The 17,567-nt window shown below is 39.4% G+C and overlaps 1 long non-coding RNA gene across 1 annotated transcript in view; it reads left to right on the forward strand.

Annotated features, from left to right (window-relative positions):
• The first annotated feature begins 3,282 nt into the window (after window positions 1–3,282).
• Window positions 3,283–17,567, forward strand: part of LOC146524987 (uncharacterized) — a 358,835-nt gene continuing 344,550 nt past the window's right edge. The window contains exon 1 of the long non-coding RNA XR_014868816.1: window positions 3,283–4,273. This is a non-coding gene — a long non-coding RNA (uncharacterized LOC146524987). The remainder of the gene's footprint in view (window positions 4,274–17,567) is intronic.

Genomic DNA, 17,567 nt, shown 5'->3' on the forward strand with positions numbered 1-17,567 from the left:
GCTCAGTCTGTGATCATGGAGTTGCGATGCGCGCAGTAGCGCCTGTTTCCTCAGGTCACGCTGGGTCAGCAGTTAAAAATATGAAAGCATTTAGCGTGCGTGTGTGTGTGTGTGTGTGTGTGTGCTTCGCCGCATATCGAATGTGCCAAGTTTACAACAACGGGGTTTAGGAGAAGATAATGTTTCTGCATGCTGATCCCTCTGTATAACTTGGCTTACTTAAAATAAAAAATTGTAAACACGTCAACATCCCAATAATCCCTTTCAGGCAGAGTCTCCTAAACTATAGTTCACAACCCCAGCGAAAAATGTGACTGTGTTTATGCCCTGCAAATACAAGTGCCACAGATACAATTATACAAACACAGTCAACAATGTTATAAATAATTTATACAAAAAGCCCTAAACCTTCACACACAGGACAGTGATTTATGTTTTCCACATTGCTCTAAGAAGAGGCAAGCATAAACACCTCAAAATACTGAAATAGGAGCACAGTTGCCTTTTTGAATGAAATACTGTAATGTTATTTATTTATTTATTTGAGGTAGGGGCGATTTTACTTGAAGCTAATATGTCTAGAAAATGCATTTTAATGGCATCACAGCTGAACTGAGTGTTAATTCATGGACTCCACTGAAAAGGGCTGAATTCCCTCTAATGAGGCATTTAATTTAGAAGAGCTAGTATTGTCTGCCAGTCAGTAATAGTATTTTGACTGCTCTTCCTGTGAGAAATTAGTCTCTCAAATTGCCTTCACAAATACCCTTTTAACAAATCTGCATTAATTTGCAAATTGTCACAAAGAGTGTTACATTTATTGAGCATTCATACTGTTGAAGGACAATCATTAAATCTGAATAATAAACTGAATTACTAAGAGCTCAACTCTAAATCACAAGATGTCATTACTGTTCCCTATTAAGCTCTTCATGTACTGTATGAGAAGTCAAGAACAATTAAAGAGCATCACTGGCAGTTCTTAGGTCAGACCAAAATGACATTTTTGAAATTTGAGCAATATAAAGATTCATTTACATTTTGTGGCTAGTTGTAAATATCTATAATAGAATGGGTTGATCTGTGTAAATGAATAAAGTCAGAAAATATCCTCTGCTGACTATTTGGGTGTCTTCATAGTGACACACTCCACCTTCTTTATTTATTAAATAGTTCTATAGCGATCCCACTTGTCCATATTTTGTCCATTCATCCAGGCAAGAGTGCTAGTCTCTGTGCATAAAGTTTGTTTGACTGTTGGGTCTGTATGATGTCAGTGATAGCCAGTGTTGGTCAAGTTACTTGAAAAAAGTAATTAATAACTAATTACTGATTACTTCCCCAAAAAATTAATCCCATTACTTTACTGATTACTTATTTTCAAAAGTAATTAATTACTTAGTTACTTTTTAAAAACACGATTTACAACCTGAATAGGTGATAAAGTGATAGATCTTTCAGCCCAATTCTACTTTTTCTGCATAATCATCATACAAAATGTAATCAAATGGAAAAGTTTCTTTTTAAATCTTGTTTTATTAGTTTTAATCTTTTAACTTTATGCATCAAGCAAAAATTTAATTATATGCAACATTCTCTGACTGGAAGAAATTTGTTTAATATTTAAACCTATTTTCTGCACATTCCAGCACATAAAATATTATTTTGTGTGTTTACACTCAGTCTTTCAAATAGATGCAAGTAAAACACAGCAGAAAATAAATAAAGTCAAAGACTAGCGGTCCTGTTGCTCTATTTTCACCTGTAAAGCAGGAGTGGGGTAGGCGGAGGTTTACCCTGGTGCAGGTGTGCCGCGGTCAGTGGAAGAATCCACGAGTTTCTCTGTGAGTTTCCCATTACGTCGTAGCTACTCAGTGCTTGCTCGGAAGTTTAGGGGTTTTTTCGCTGTAAAAAGAAGTTTTCTTCCCACGCACAACGGACACTAATGTTTTTGTCACTTTTTATGGAATCAAACTCAAAGTAAGGTCAGTACTTCCACGCTTTAAACGCTGCACGCTCATACTCTCTCTGCACTCGATATATGATCCATTGTTGATCTGCACACAGCTGTTGTCACGAACGTCGCACTCGCTTACGTCACTGTCATGAGACATTCTCGCAAAAAAATCACGGTTTTAGTAGCGCAGTAACGCAGCGTTCCTACGGGAAAGTAACGGTAATCTAATTACTGTTTTTGCAATAGTAATCCCTTACTTTACTCGTTACTTGAAAAAAGTAATCAGATTACAGTAACATGTTACAAGTAACGCGTTACTGCCCATCTCTGGTGATAGCACACATCCCTGATATCGTTACAGTGAAAGAAAAAAAAAAGATAAGTCCACCTATGAAATGTCCAATTTTCAACATAGCTCGTCTAAACATACAGTTTGTTTTAGAAAGAATTCATATAAACAGAAACAGAATTATATTATACTGACTTTTTTCTTTTTTAAAGGGTCAATATAATTAGCCCCTGAAAAACCGACTGTTTTATTGAGCCATAGAAGAAACCACTGCTGTGCAGGGATATGCACATAAAATCAAGTTAAAAATAAATGGTTCTCTTCCAATCTGCAGATGGTATAAAAACTTCTATAAAAAAGGGTTTGAGCTGTCACTTCAGAAAGCATCACGCCAACAACAAAAGACGTCAGTTTAGACTTGAGGAAAAAGGATTGTTGATTTCATAAAACAGGAGATGCAAAGTTAATTACTGCATTTTCCAACTGTCAAGAACTGAAGTGAGAAGAAGGAAAATGTAAAGAGAGCCACACAGTACAGGACAAATCTGGCAGAAGTAGAAAGATTTCAAAGACTATCTGAAGAAAATTTGCGAGTGATGTGTCTAAAGATGTGTCTGAGAACAAGTGCCAAGGCACTAGTGAATTAGTGAATGTCTTAGACAAGTCAGAAATTGTAGCCTCAAAGAAAACAGTCACTTGGACCCCGAACAGGAGTAGAGAACGAGGTTGTGGAACAAAAAAACCCCTAATTTCTGCAGAAGAGACACCTTAAAGCCAGATTAAAGTATGGAGAAAGATTATGCTAGAAGCAAGTCCTTTGGAACTCTTTAACCAAAGAGATTTTGTTAGGAGAAGGAAGGGATCGGTATACGCTGTAACGTCGGGTTACGTTTAGTGGTTGAGAGGAGGCAGCAAAACACTTAGCAGGGTAGCCAAAAGAATACCCACTGGCATTGGGAAGTCCACAGCGTGTTCTTTAATATACCTTCTCTTCATCAACCATATAAGCCCGGTTGATCGGCTGCAGCTTAACAAACATAGCGTCCCTCCTCGTGCACTAGCGTGCAAGCACATGTCCACACAATCACAGAGAGAGTCAGTGGCGCATACGGATGACAACATTAACCCTCGACTTGGGTTGTCTTAAAGAGACACCACACCACTGTGACTGTTACAATGTCCCAAAGAAGACTGTCTCTACAGTGGCGATGTCTGGAACGAGGAATATCATCAAGGTGGAAGAAATCATGACAAGCACCTGAAAAACTCCTGGTGAAGAAGGCCATAAACTCTGGATGCACTTGAGAGATTTACTGAAGAAAAATGAGCTGGATTGGTTTAAGGTGTGTGTGTGACTGCAGGCAGTTTTTCAGCAAAATGGATTCACATTTAACTGTTACCAAAGCGGGGCTCAAATTTGACCCTGGTGGTTTCATAGTTTTTGTGAAATAATTTTGTTTTTGTCTTAAAAATACCATTATTATGTCAGCCTCCCCAAAAATCTAAGATGTTTGGGAAACTGTGGGGAAGCTTATTTCTATTTAACAGGGAACGTCAGGTAACATCTGTGAAATATATTTTAAAGAAGAGCTAAGAAGAAGCTGTAATTCCCTCTTAATAATTAGTAATAAAAATAAAGGTTCATATCAAGACTTTGTGAGCACTAAAATTAGTCGGGCAAAGGGAAATGTATTGACGTTGTGTCCAAAAAGAGACAGCGATATTTATAATAAAGATGCATAAACATAAGCAAGAATTATAACCACAAACAGAAAACATCTACTGCACAATCTCACTGTTGACTGGAGACCTTTTCTTGTTTCAGGTTTAGGAGTTGATGACAATGCAGACTTGACAGCTTGACATTTTTGAAGCTGAATCAAGTTTTGGCCAATATCTTTGTTTCTCCAATATTCTTTTGAATAATAGTAAAGATTCCAATGATGAAACTTGCTTAGTTTCTACACTGAAAAAAAGGCCATGTTGGATTTACTTGATTCAATAGTGGACATTGGTTGCACACAAATGTTTTGCTTTGGCAGAAACTTAAACAATTGAGTTAAATCAACACAACTTTTTCATATTCAGTAAACCTGTGCATTTTGTGTTCATAAAACACGATTGAAACATGTTCAGATGAAGTAAGTTGAGCTCTTGGAATATTTTAATCCTTCACAATTCTGTCATTTTATTTCAACACTACTCAATAGCTTTTACCCCAGTACTACTTGGTCACTTAAATACTACATGTTGTCTTCATATTACATAATGTTCAACAAAGTCTAGAGTCTGGTTACCATAAAGATTGAATGGATCTACAATAGCTACCATCCTTATTCTGGTGCAGGGGGGCTGGGAAATAACCCTGTGTGATAGGTTACAAGGCAGGACAACTCACAAGTCTATCACAAACCACCATTTGCACTTACATTCACGGGTAATTTAGAATCACCAATTAACCTAACTCTAACAACTGCTTGACTTTTAACTGTGGGAAGAAACCAGAACACCCAGAGAGAACCCAGTGCAAACTAGCCAGATTGTGGATTTGAACCCAGGACCTTCTTAACGTGAAGCAACAGCACTAACCACCAAGCCACCAATCCAGACTTAACAAAAGCAGGAAAGCTATGATTTCACAATAAATAGCAATAGCATGCATGTGGTGTGTGTGTAGTTGTCTGCCTTATAACTCCAGTGATTTTCCTGCAGTTTGACATCTCGTGCGATCTTGTGAATTTCATGAGTTCAGCAACAAACCACTCTTACTAGATTGTATCCTGTCATCTCAACAAGAACAAATTAAGTTGTTGAATTTCGTACAGATTCTTTATGATTTAATTACATTCATAGAAACATGAAATTATTGTGTTTAAATTACAAGTTAGACTTTTTTAATGCAACAACCACCCAATTTACTTAGAGGCGGCTGCTCGATTTGACTGAGATGGATGCCTTCCTGAAACCACGATCCAAAGCGTGCGAGACTGAAATCCCGTGCGGTGTCGCAGTAAGTTATTGACTTACTTCACTCGAACATGATATGAACAATTTAATCTAGCCTCTCTGCATATCATGTAGTTTCTACACTATATAGTTACACTTAACTTTAAAGCATGAGGCACTTATGTTAAATAAACGCAAGATGCTTACGTAAATCCAAGAGTTGGCCAATCCCTTTTTTTCAGTGTGTGCCACTTTCCATTTCTTTATTTCTTTAATGTGCTCCACGAGAACAAAACGATAAATATCATTGATATGTCCTTAAGAGGACATACATCTCACTCTTAAATGCGCCCAGACTTCATCAACATTACTTTGAAAGTACAAAGAATATTTTAGAAGTAATGAAACATTCATGTGTGTATCCATCTGTTTATTATTATCCAGTGTCATTAGAAATTCAGAGCTCTTGAGTCTTTTGCACTGTTTTAAAAATTACACTTTTGCTTCCTGTCTGCAACCAGGTAGGAGGATAGGAGTTGGGGCCATCATCTCTGCTTGCTTCTCAGTAAAACTCACCACTGATCACACATGCATAGCCAAAATATCTGTTATTCTGCATTTAAGGTTAAAGTAGCAACTAGCTTTGGCAACCATGTTTTACCTATCGAATGCAATCTTTTCCATTTCCTCCTCTTACACTCAGCCAGCCTTTGCAGACTTTGCTTTTTATGTTTTGCAAGACTATCAAAAAGTTTGCAGCTGAAATGGGTAGCTGTCCAACATGATGGAGATGAAAGGAAACCCTTGAGAGCGAGAGGTGTATGCGTGGAGGACTCAAACTGTGTGGCAACAATGGATTAGGCTTTAGTGCAGTAATGCATCTTCATTAAAGTCATTTTACTGAAGTGGTTTCTGAAGGGTGGTGTGTAGAGGAAAAATTGAGGAAAAGGTTATGGAGAGGGAGGAGAGTTGAGAGGAAGAGGACAGCTGTGACTCCCCTCGTGGAGAGTCTGGAAAAACAGCTGGTGCTTTCCTACCTTTGCCTTATCCTTCCTCCTCCCTCTCTTTATTTCCCTGCCAGTTTCTATTGCCAGCCCAAATTACCCAACATCTTCATTAATGTCTCATTACAGCTGAGTCAGCCACTGTAACCTGCTGCAATATATGCAGAGATGTAAGGCAGGGGACACATTTCCCCTGCTGTTCAAAATCCATTTTTTGCCTCCATCTTTCATAGATACAATAAACCAGTGAAAGTCGGTGCTTTTTGTAGTATATATGCAAATACTGCATCCTTTATATGCCAGCTATATAATGTATCATAAAGTACAAGGACAGGATTAAGGAATATAGTCGTGAGTTTAACGTGTTTGTGTATTGTCAATGGAGATGATTACGTATGATTTTTTTTTTAATACAATGGTTAAACCATTAAAGAAAACACCATATATAAACACCATGCAATATAAAACATAAAACATGAGGATAAAAAAATGTATGCAAAAAATATAATTTTATGCTAAGCTACAAAGCTAACACACACCTTAATAAAGGTTTAAATTACCCAGGCCCAAGACACCAGTGTGTACGTGGCCGGCCTTTGGGGCTCGTAGGACGTGCCTGAAAAGCAGGGTGAGTTGAAAATCGTGTCTGATATATTGTATAATTCAAAGAGGATGAAATATCATAAAAATGTATCATAGCTAAATGAGGCAGTTCTGATTTTTGGTCTCTTAACCAAAGCTTTCTAGTTTTTTGGCAAGTATTTCCAGACAACAACAACTAGAACTTGCAGTTAGAGAAACACTCAGTGTCACAGATTGGAGGACTCGTCTGCCAGGCAGCAGGAGGATTTGAATGCAAGTAGGATTTGATGCTTATTTGAGAGATCCAAGGCTAAAGCTGTGCAGAGACTTTTCAAGGTTCCTTGGGTGGAGAGCAATGGGAGTATGAACAAGCAGGTAGGAGGTGGAGCAGCTGGGAGATGACGGGTCATTTTTCCACAGAGAAAAAGTTTTAGTGGATTCTGGGCGACAGAGAGACAAAAGCTCACTGGTTATTATACATAATTTTACTTATATTTAGCATTATCTACCTTCAGAAGGAGACATTTTATCAGATAGAAAGAAACAAAAAAGCACGCTGCCAGCTCATTTCCAATAACGCCACTCCCACCATTTCTGTCTGTATCAGCCTTTAACCATTTATGAAGAGGAACTCTCAGGTCAGTCCAAGTTGACTGTTAAGTGCTGTCTGAGTTTTGACTCTGCATCCATGTTATGGCTGCACTTAGACAGCTGAAGGAGGCCTTTTAGCTGTAAACCTGACCTTCATTGAACTCTGTCTATAATACATAAGTTCAGTGAAGGATGCACGGTTGCATTTCAGTCTGTTAGCGCTGAACCTCATGAACCTTTTGAGTCATTCTTAACATGCATTCCTTCCTCCTGAGCCGCACACACACACACACACACACACAGCATTACTTTATCCAAGCTATAAAATATGCTCTGTCACATGTTATGATTTACAGTTTAATCCAAATGGATTAAAAGGATTCAGTCTACACGATGTCCTGAAGAAACAAATGGTTTTGACCTTAAACACGGAGGAGAGAGTTTTTCAGAGCCCGCTTGCTTTCCACACGGACTCTGTTCAGACGTTTGTCAGTTTGATGCACTTTTAGAGTAAGACTGATAACAGCTTCGTCTCTAGATTAGTGTGCAAAAGTCTTGAGCCACAATGTTTTCTTATATTATATTTTGCTAAGAAAATGGGAATTAAGTGTGGATGTCTAAGAATACATGGAAATGCATTGCATAAAACAGAGTTTGCACCGTTTTAGCAAGTTTGAAAGTCAAGACTTGATATGATTCAATCAAATTTTATTTGTTTAATGCCAAATCACAACAGTTGCCTCAAACTACTTTATGTTGCAAGGTAGAGACCCTACAGTAACACAAAGAACAACCCCAATAACTAGCTGATCGCCCGTGTGAACTCTTTTAATAGGAGGAAACCTCAAATAGAACCAGATCCAGGAAGTGGCTGTTATCTGCTGTGGCCAGGTGAAAAAAAACAAAACAAAAAACCCCAAACAAACATGACACCCCCCCCCCCACACACACACACACACACACAGCCTACGTTCTTTTAGATACGCTTTCTTAATCTTTAGAAACAACTCTCAAGGCTCTTCTTTGAATGTGGCTGCCCTTTGTTTCATTTCCTGTTTGGTGCCACACTGTCTCAAACATCAACAGGTCCACGATAGATCAAAATCTGATGGTACATTTATTTGTTCATCACTTTGTCAGTTTTGACAGGATCTCCAACACAGCAGGCTGAAACAGACCATGACAGGGCCGTCTCTGTAGACTTTTATTGTTGCACCGCTCCCCTCACCGCCTCTGTATATAATAACAATTTGAACCAGGATTTTCCAATCTGGATTTATCCAAAAGAACCGCTCAATTTCAGTTCAATTTCATCCTCTTCTCCCTATTTTAATCCCTAAAACTGGTTTTAAAAACCAGTTCAGAGACCATTCCTGGTGTCTGACCCACAGAGACCATTTCTGATGAGACATTTGATGAATTAACTGAAGACACAGATGCATCTCCCACGTATCAGATCTTTGCTAGAATTTCTCCTGTTTCTTAAGGACATGACTTTCAGATACTGCTCATCTGCTGCAGACAGGCCTTACTTGCAGATAGACTTCACACCTCTTTTGTCCTTCACAGTACAATTAACGCACTATTAGCCAAAAACTTTTTAAAAAGTGTGCACCATGTTCTTTTGTTTTGTTTTGGGTTTTTTCGGATCGCATTGAGAGGACTGGGAGACCACAACGCATCCCTTGATTTAGGCAATTTTTCAAATTCCATTTGCTCACTTAAGTGGTTTAAAGCAGCGGTCCCCAACCCCCTCGGGCTGGTACCGGTCCGTGAGTCGTTTGGTACCGGGCCGCGAGAGTTGAGGCTCAGGTGTGAAATGTCTGGTTTTTAGGGTTTTTAGCGTTATTTTGTTATCGTTTTTATCGTTTACTCTGTTTTCCTGGGTCTTTTCACGTGTGTTATGAATAAATCTTAATTTTTTCGGTACCGGTACTAGTTTTATTTTGTTGTATTTATCCACGACACATTAAAGGCCGGTCCGTGAAAATAATGCCGGGCATAAACCGGTCCGTGACACAAAAAAGGTTGGAGACCGCTGCTTTAATGTACAATAAACAAAAATGTTCTTAAGAAATTGGTCAGGTACATAAACTGGACTGAAAAAGAATAATAATAAAAAAAAGACCTTCAGAAATAACTACTCCTCAAGATCATTTGAAAGAAAAACTAAAAGTCTGGCTCTTTAAAAGCAAAATGTAAAGAAATGAGAGGTGGCTCAAACGTTCTGTACAGTGTTTAGAGAAAAGATATCCAGGGAAATAAAGTCTACAGTATCTCAACACATCCAAAACAAAACAAATGAATTAAACACATACATCTCGTTTCATTAAAGCTTCTGCAAAGTTAGTACAAAATTTGAAAAGCAGTCTTTGAAAATGAAGATGATTGGATTCATAAGAAGCCTGAGAAGGACGAGCATGCGATTTGGATAATATAATCAGCAGGTGCAGATACACACAAACAAATACGGCGACAGTATCTCTCCTCAGTTTTTTTTTACCCTTTTTGCATCTTCGTGCCTCCTGCCAATGATGCAAGTGAAGGACATGAAGAGAGAGGCTGAGGCAACAGGCATTTAACAAAACGAGACATCCTTTCTTTGGATGTCCTTCGGCACAGAATGTCTGAAATTGTTTCATTATAACTACAGCAGAGTCTTATGACACTGGAGAGGCATGAAAACACATCTACTTGCACTTTAAAGTAAATGTGACACGATTTGGTTGAGCACGTCATTGTAGTGCGTCTGGCAGCACTATTTCTGTCAACATGATGCATTTTAGGAGCTATCCTTCAACAAGACATACTGACACTGATTTCCAGGTTACAAACAAGAAGATGGAAGACACGAGGGGGTAGCGATGAGAGAAAAGCTCATAGAAAGGGAAATGGGAGGGAAGATGCAGTTAAAGCACTCACCGAGGCACATGAACAACCAGCTCAGCTAATGTTGTGTTAATTTGAGTTACTTTGAAACAAGCGATCCTCAGCTATAACATTGAGGCCCTGGAACAAAGCTAACTACAGTTTGAGGCTCATGTCATACCAAATAACAAAATAATCAAGCGTCTTTCCTGTGAACTGTTACCACTGACTCTAGGTTAAAGAGTTTCAGTCCATGTGGGCCTGCTGGCTTCGGCTCCATGCTGCAGTTTGGTAAATCTAGAAAAAGGATGAACAAGTTAATTTCCTCAGATAGAAGAGACATTTCAGTCAATCCGTAAATTTGTAGACACCTACACGCTCGAGCTACGAGCTCTAGTCAGGCTTAATAATTAGCACCTGTGTGGGCGTAGTGTGGCTGCACTGGGCTTTAAACTCAGCAACATCCTTAAAATGTTGTGAAGCTGTAACCGGTTGGTGTAGTGTCCTCTGTATTTCCCCCAAACTGCTCATTATACCACAATGTCTGTTCTGTACTTAGAAATAAAATGCCAAGCACACATGTACAAAGGGCAGCACGGTGGCGCGGTGGTTAGCACTGTTGCTGCACAGCAAGAAGGTCCTGAGTTCAGTTCCACCATCAGGTCTTTCTGTGTGGAGTTTGCATGTTCTCCCCGTGTTTGCGTGGGTTCCCTCCGGGTACTCCGGCTTCCTCCCACCGTCCAAAGACATGCAGCTTGTGGGGATAGCTTAATTGATAATCCAAATTGCCACTAGGTGTGAATGTGCGAATGAATGTGAGTGTGAATGGTTGTCTGTCCCTGTGTGTTGGCCCTGCGACAGACTGGCGACCTGTCCAGGGTGTACCCGCCTCTCTATGACAGCTGGGATAGGCTCCAGCGCCCCCGTGACCCTGAAAAGGAGAAGTGGAAGCGAATGGATGGATGGACACATGTACAACTGTATGAGAGTCTTTTAAGCCAGGCTAAACAAGTGTTAAGACATCCAGTAACTGAATACAGAGCAGAGCTAAATTTGATATTGATTGTTGGATACAGCTGCTTATAGGCTAACAAATATGTTTCAGTTTTCCTTTAATGCATTTTTTAGCTGTGCTTTGTCCTCCATCACTTAATCACTGCTCTTCAGTTTGCCTAACAGGCTGCAAGGGTACTTTGTCAGTTCTGCTTTTAGATAAGTGGAAAATAAATATAGGAGATTATTGTTATTATTATAGTATTACTGGCATAGTCAGATGACTTCTGTCTGAATGGAGAGCTCCCTCTGTTAAATTGTCACTTTGTCTGCATGGAGAAGTGCCTTAATTTGATTTAATTCTGATTTATCTCTCATTTTACCAGAGCCATTTGTTACACTGTAATATAGTGTTTTTATTTTTTTAGAAATAAAACGTTTTCACTGTAAGAGACGTAAAGGATCCCGCCGTATCTGCCAGTACATCAGATCAGAACTTAATCAAGTTAAAAAAAAGACCTTTATATTAAGCTTTACTAATTTTTCTTATTTCACATTTTAGTTGGATAACAAAGATAACAATGAGACACCATATTCATTGATTGGTGTAGACGGGGATGTTCCTGTCCCTTTCATACAATTTAAGGACAAGGCATTATCAGCCAAAAAAAAAACTTTATCTTTTTCTTTTTTAAATCAGAAACTGAAAAATACAAAAAAGTATTCATAATGGCTCTTGTGGCTTAGTGGACGTCCTGCTGTAGAACATTGTGGTTCACATCAATGCTGCCATGCCACTGTCAAAAAAAGAAAAAGTTCAGCATGTTCCTCTGCTATTCACTAGTCTTGCCTTGACAAGAAAGTGCATTTAAAGTATCCGTGCTGTGTTGAACTTCATTATGGTGGCTCAAGAGTTGGGTGTTCGCCTTGTTCGAGCCCCGGCTTGGACAGTCTCGGTCGTTGTGTCCTTGGGCAAGACACTTCACCCGTTGCCTACTGGTGGTGGTCAGAGGGCCCGGTGGCGCCAGTGTCCGGCAGCCTCGCCTCTGTCAGTGCGCCCCAGGGTGGCTGTGGCTACAATGTAGCTGCCATCACCAGTGTGTGAATGTGTGTGTGAATGGATATGTAAAGCACTTTGGGGTCCTTAGGGACTAGTAAAGCGCTATATAAATACAGACCATTTACCATTTTATTTTATCCCTATCATAGTGCCGAAAAAGCTAACAGAAGTATTTTTATTTATTTATTTTTGCTTTTAAGTGATGCCAGGTTGAATAATCAATCAATCAATCAATCTTTATTTATAAAGCACTTTTCATACAAAAAAATGTAGCACAAAGTGCTTTACATGGTTAAAAGCAGCCCACCCCACCCTCCAACTCACTCCCCACACTTTCATTAACATAAGCGATGTGAATACAGACATATCCCCCCCCCCCCCCCCCCCCCCCACACACACACACACACGCACACTTAAAAAGTAAAATTGGACTGGACGCATGAGCCAAGTGAGGAAACACTATCCTGGGGAGCCGTCTGCACCTCCAGGCCGGGCACACAGCAGGAGGGAGACAAAGAAGCCCCCCAGCCAGGCTGAGAGGACCCCCAGAGCCCCAGCGGCCACGGTCGATCACAGCCCCGGTGCAGAGAGCGCCCTCCGAGGAAACACTGGAGATATGACACAATAGGATATATACAGGGTAAAAAGTAAGGGTAAATAAGTCAACTTAATGAAATGGATGGATGAATCTGGGCTCAGATAACAAACGATATTCTTTTAAAGAGAGGCCCATGGCTGCACTGATAGACTTCTCTGTATTAACTTCTGGGTCAGTTATATTATTACTTAATAGCTGCCCTACCAGCAGCAGTGCCAGACGATCACTCATAGAGATATCTAATACCAGTGCCATTAACTGATCCTGCTTATATTCCTAGTTCTTGGTTCTGTTATTAAATCCTGATTAGTTTATTTAGGAATACACAGATCTACAGTGATAATCTTTAATTTTTAATACAATAAATCCAAAATTGGCATGTTTGATTAACTTTCAGGACTCTGGTTCCGATGGACTCTAAATGGTTTTAACTGGGACCAGTTCTCGACTCCTTCCTCGCTCAAACGTACCACACCACTGACAAAACAACTCATGGCAAAGTTGAAATAACTAAAAGTGGTGAGCACAGGACTAAGTTACAACATGTGACACAGTGCTGTTTGCCAGCGTTGGTAAAAGAAACGAGAACACTAACTGACACTCACACTGAAAAAGTGGCCTTAAAAATCACATTACACTGGAATCGCGCTGCATTTGTGAGCACAGCGTAGAATATAACACATTAGGTACATTTTTAGACTGAGTGCTTCTGCTGAAGTAAAGCTCACTGTAGATATAAACGTATTTTACCTCTGCACAGCTGTCGTCATGTAACACATGGATTCTTAGTGGCCAGAGTGCAGCATCCGTTTTGTCAGCGCTGTGTAATGTAAAGTCACGCAGGTAAACTTCTACTTTGAGCTGTATTGGCCATAAAAATGAGAACCTTATTGATCTCTATATGATAGATATCTTTATGGTCAGAGTTGGTAAATGGAAGTTGTGTATGTTGAAGCAATGTTATTATTGGGATGTTGAATTGCAGCTGTTCTATCATTGTGTCATACAGCGACGCTGTAATGACAGTCGGATCCTGTGGAATAGCAGAGAAATGGTTCTCCTCCATCTCTGCCGTCACACAAATATAATTAGGCCGCTCTCTCGGTTTCTTTCTGTCTCTCGCCCTCTTCCCTCTTTCTCTCTTTCGTGCTCTCTGACCTTAGCATTACAAGCTACCACTTATTATCACAGACATACAGACACTCTCATCTCTAAATCTGGCAGGATTTATTCACTCTGGCAGCTACGTCTAAGACACTTTATCTCAAGGATATCATTTGGCTTTTTTCCTCCATAGTTTCCAGAGACTTTAGGACTCATAACTCTCGTTCTCTTCTAAAGAAAGATCATAGCAGGTTTTGAACATTTATTTTGGTACGTATTATATTACCACGTTCCCCTGTTGATACCAACAAATACGCTGTGTGCAAGCGAAAGATGTTCTTAAGTATTGCGAGTTTTATTTAATGGAAACTAAAGTACATTTTGCTTTAATAGATGATTGTTTAGCTCTTTTTTTTCAACATTAAAGACCAAGCCAGCTGTTGTTGTGAGCTGTGAAGCTGAGCAGACACAGAAACACAGGACTACAAACGCTTTTCAGTGTTCGTTTTATTGCAGGAAGGTAAAAACTAATCTGCAAATCAAAATCTTTACAATAGCGCTGTTTTAATCACTCTTATCAATCAAAAATACTTTGAATGAGTCAAATTAGCATCAAGCTGCTGCAAGAATCTGAGACTTTTGCACATCCACTCAATTCCTATGAAAAACTACTTTAACCTCCTTTGGTCCATATTTACATCTCAAGCTCATTTTTTCAGTATTATTGTTGTAAACCCTCTAAAAAACAAAAACAAAAAACCCACTCTTGAAGATTTTAAGCCCATCTTTCCAAAACACTTCATCATGACACATGAGAAAGGCATGAATCCAAGGTTAGTTATTAGCATAACTATAACCCTTAACAGGACTTCTTTCAAGGAGAAGCTATTTCCTTTCATTCGCTAGTTCAACTCCAAAACAGTCTTAAAACAGTTAAAACTAAGAGTTTAATGTCAAAGATGTTTGCATATACATGTCATAATTGGTTGCATGTAGGAGAAGACCATTAGGAATATTAGAAAAATCAAAAACTCCATCACAGGTGACGTTTTAATTTCTGCATCATTACAGCTACATCTAATAACATTATGCAATAAAACAAAGGACATTGGAAGAAAGTGTTCACTTAAATCCAGCTGCTACAGTCTTAAACGAATGACTGTGATTAGTGATTCATACATGGGTCACTTTCGTAACGTGTGCTGTGTTGTGTAAAATGTCTGAAGAAAAAAGAAAAAATACTTTATACAAGATGCTGTGCTTGAAAGCAAATCCCTGTCAGTAAAAAAAAATCTAGAGAATTGATTATTGATTTCAATCTGGAAATCCATCCCTGCTCCTAACAGAGGTTCATGGATCTAATAGACGATGGGGCTGTGGTGGCGCCACACTTTCACTAAATAATATGACATAGTTAATGTATAACTTCATCATCATTTGCAGCAAAGTGTCAATTTTGCCAGCTCAGCACCGCAGACAATAAGGTGAGGATAGGCTTCCACATGGAGATGGGTGTTTCCGTTACAAGCAATTACGGCATTGATTGCTTTGTTTGGCCTGTTTAGACTCATTAACCCCGGTGAGAAGACATGTGAATGTTTTTCTCTTCCTATCTGACATCCACGGCTCTTTTTGTAATAGATACAAATACTTATAGGAGTCGTTCATAGTTATTTCTGTTTAGTTCAATTGGAACACACCAAACATCCCCATACTGATCCATCTCATCTACTGCGTTAGATAGTGACAACCTGGTATAACTGAGTGAGTAATATTCAATGTATTGAAGTTAGTGAAAACTAAATAGTATAAAATTAATGATGACAACTTATTGTTTGGTATAGTTTGAAGGATAGACGACAAAATAAGAGGAAAGAAATAATGATGTGCACTGAAACTGTTCTGGTGGCTTCCTGCGGTCCTAAACCTTACGCTAGTTTGTCCCCACATAAGGATAAGAATGCATTTATTCAGCTTCATGTGGAAAACTCATGATCTGCATTTAATCATAAATTTTAGGTGCAGGGGGCAACAAGTATGCTGTACCCGAGGACCAACTCCAGATGTGATGCTTCAGTCAGCGATACAATGACAGGAGAATTAAGTCACTGGACCTCCCGGAGAAAGCCAATGCGAGCACAGTGAACATGCAAACGCCACACGTCAGTGTCCTGTCGTAACCTTTGATCCTCTTGCTGTGAGGCAACAGTGCAAAACATGCAGATAATTATAGGTGAAAAATTCCCTGTAGTTTAGACAGACTGAGAAAGTTGTCAAGCAGATTAAAAAAGCTAAAGTCCAGGACTCTCATGACCTATGTGTTCATCGCATAATATTACTGAGATTACTCAGCATCCCTCACAGTGGCTGCGTCTCCCCTCCGACTGCCACCCGTTGCTAACTCTGCAGCAAAGGAAGATTTACACAGTGTGAGGAGCACAAAAGGAGGAGAGGTTGTATCAAGGTGGAAAAGGGAGTACAAACCAATCGCCAGGAGCGTGTTGTAGTGAAATTCATATTTTAGAAATCTAATTTCATTTATCTGCTCCTCATATGTAGGCGGGCTGAAATGTAGTTAGCTTTAACAAACCCCCAGGAAAGATTTTAGCATTAAAAATAAAGCGGCAAGGTGAAAGGGTAGAGCAGTGGCATGTACAGTAATGAACAGGCAGAGAACACAGATATTGATTTGGGAAAGAAGCTGGAGTCAAACAGTGAGAGAGAGAGCAGAGATACCCAGCACAGAGACGGTGGCCTTGTGTGGGCGGATGGAGAACTAGAAGGTTTCTCTTGATGTTTTTGTTTAAGGGCACTTTTGTGATCTCTGCTCTCGGAGGAGTTTCTCACAACAAACCCCTTTTGCGCTGAAACCACTCAAACACTGGGTCATCGCACCGTTAGTGATGAAACAGAAAACAATGGCTTCCGGACTGAAGCGCCATTGTTGCTATAGTGATGAGTGAGCCAGAGCAGCTGAAAATCCCCTGGATGGAGAAACAGTAAATAATGTATCATCAAGGCACAAACTATTGCTGCTCTCTGCACATGCAAAGACTTCTGGGCACAAAGTATTGGTGTGTTTGTGTGTAGCTGGATGATGATGGAGAAGAAGTGAGAGATGTTGTTTCAGGTGAATATAGTGAAAATAACTTCATTAATGTGGTAATGAAGACACATCGTGCTTAATAAGAATTGATTGTTTAGAAAAGTAATTTTTTCTTCATTACAAGATTGCTGTGATCTCTTAAAAAGTGACGTGAACTCCCCAACGAAGAACAGCAACGCCTGATGGAAAGTTTTGATCACACAGAAAACTATCATGGTTATCTATTCCAGCGGTCTCCAACCTTTTTTGCGTCACGGACCGGTTTATGCCCGACAATATTTTCACGGACCAGCCTTTAAGGTGTCGCGGATAAATACAACAAAATAAAACTAGTACCGGTACCGAAAAAAAGAAGATTTATTCATAACACACGTGAAAAGACCCAGGAAAACCGAGTAAATGATAAAAACGATGACAAAATAACGCTAAAAACCGATAAAAACCCTGAAAACTATACATTTCACACCTG

This window comes from Neolamprologus multifasciatus, chromosome 2 (genome assembly GCF_963576455.1).
Source record: "Neolamprologus multifasciatus chromosome 2, fNeoMul1.2, whole genome shotgun sequence".
Classification (NCBI taxonomy): domain Eukaryota; kingdom Metazoa; phylum Chordata; class Actinopteri; order Cichliformes; family Cichlidae; genus Neolamprologus; species Neolamprologus multifasciatus.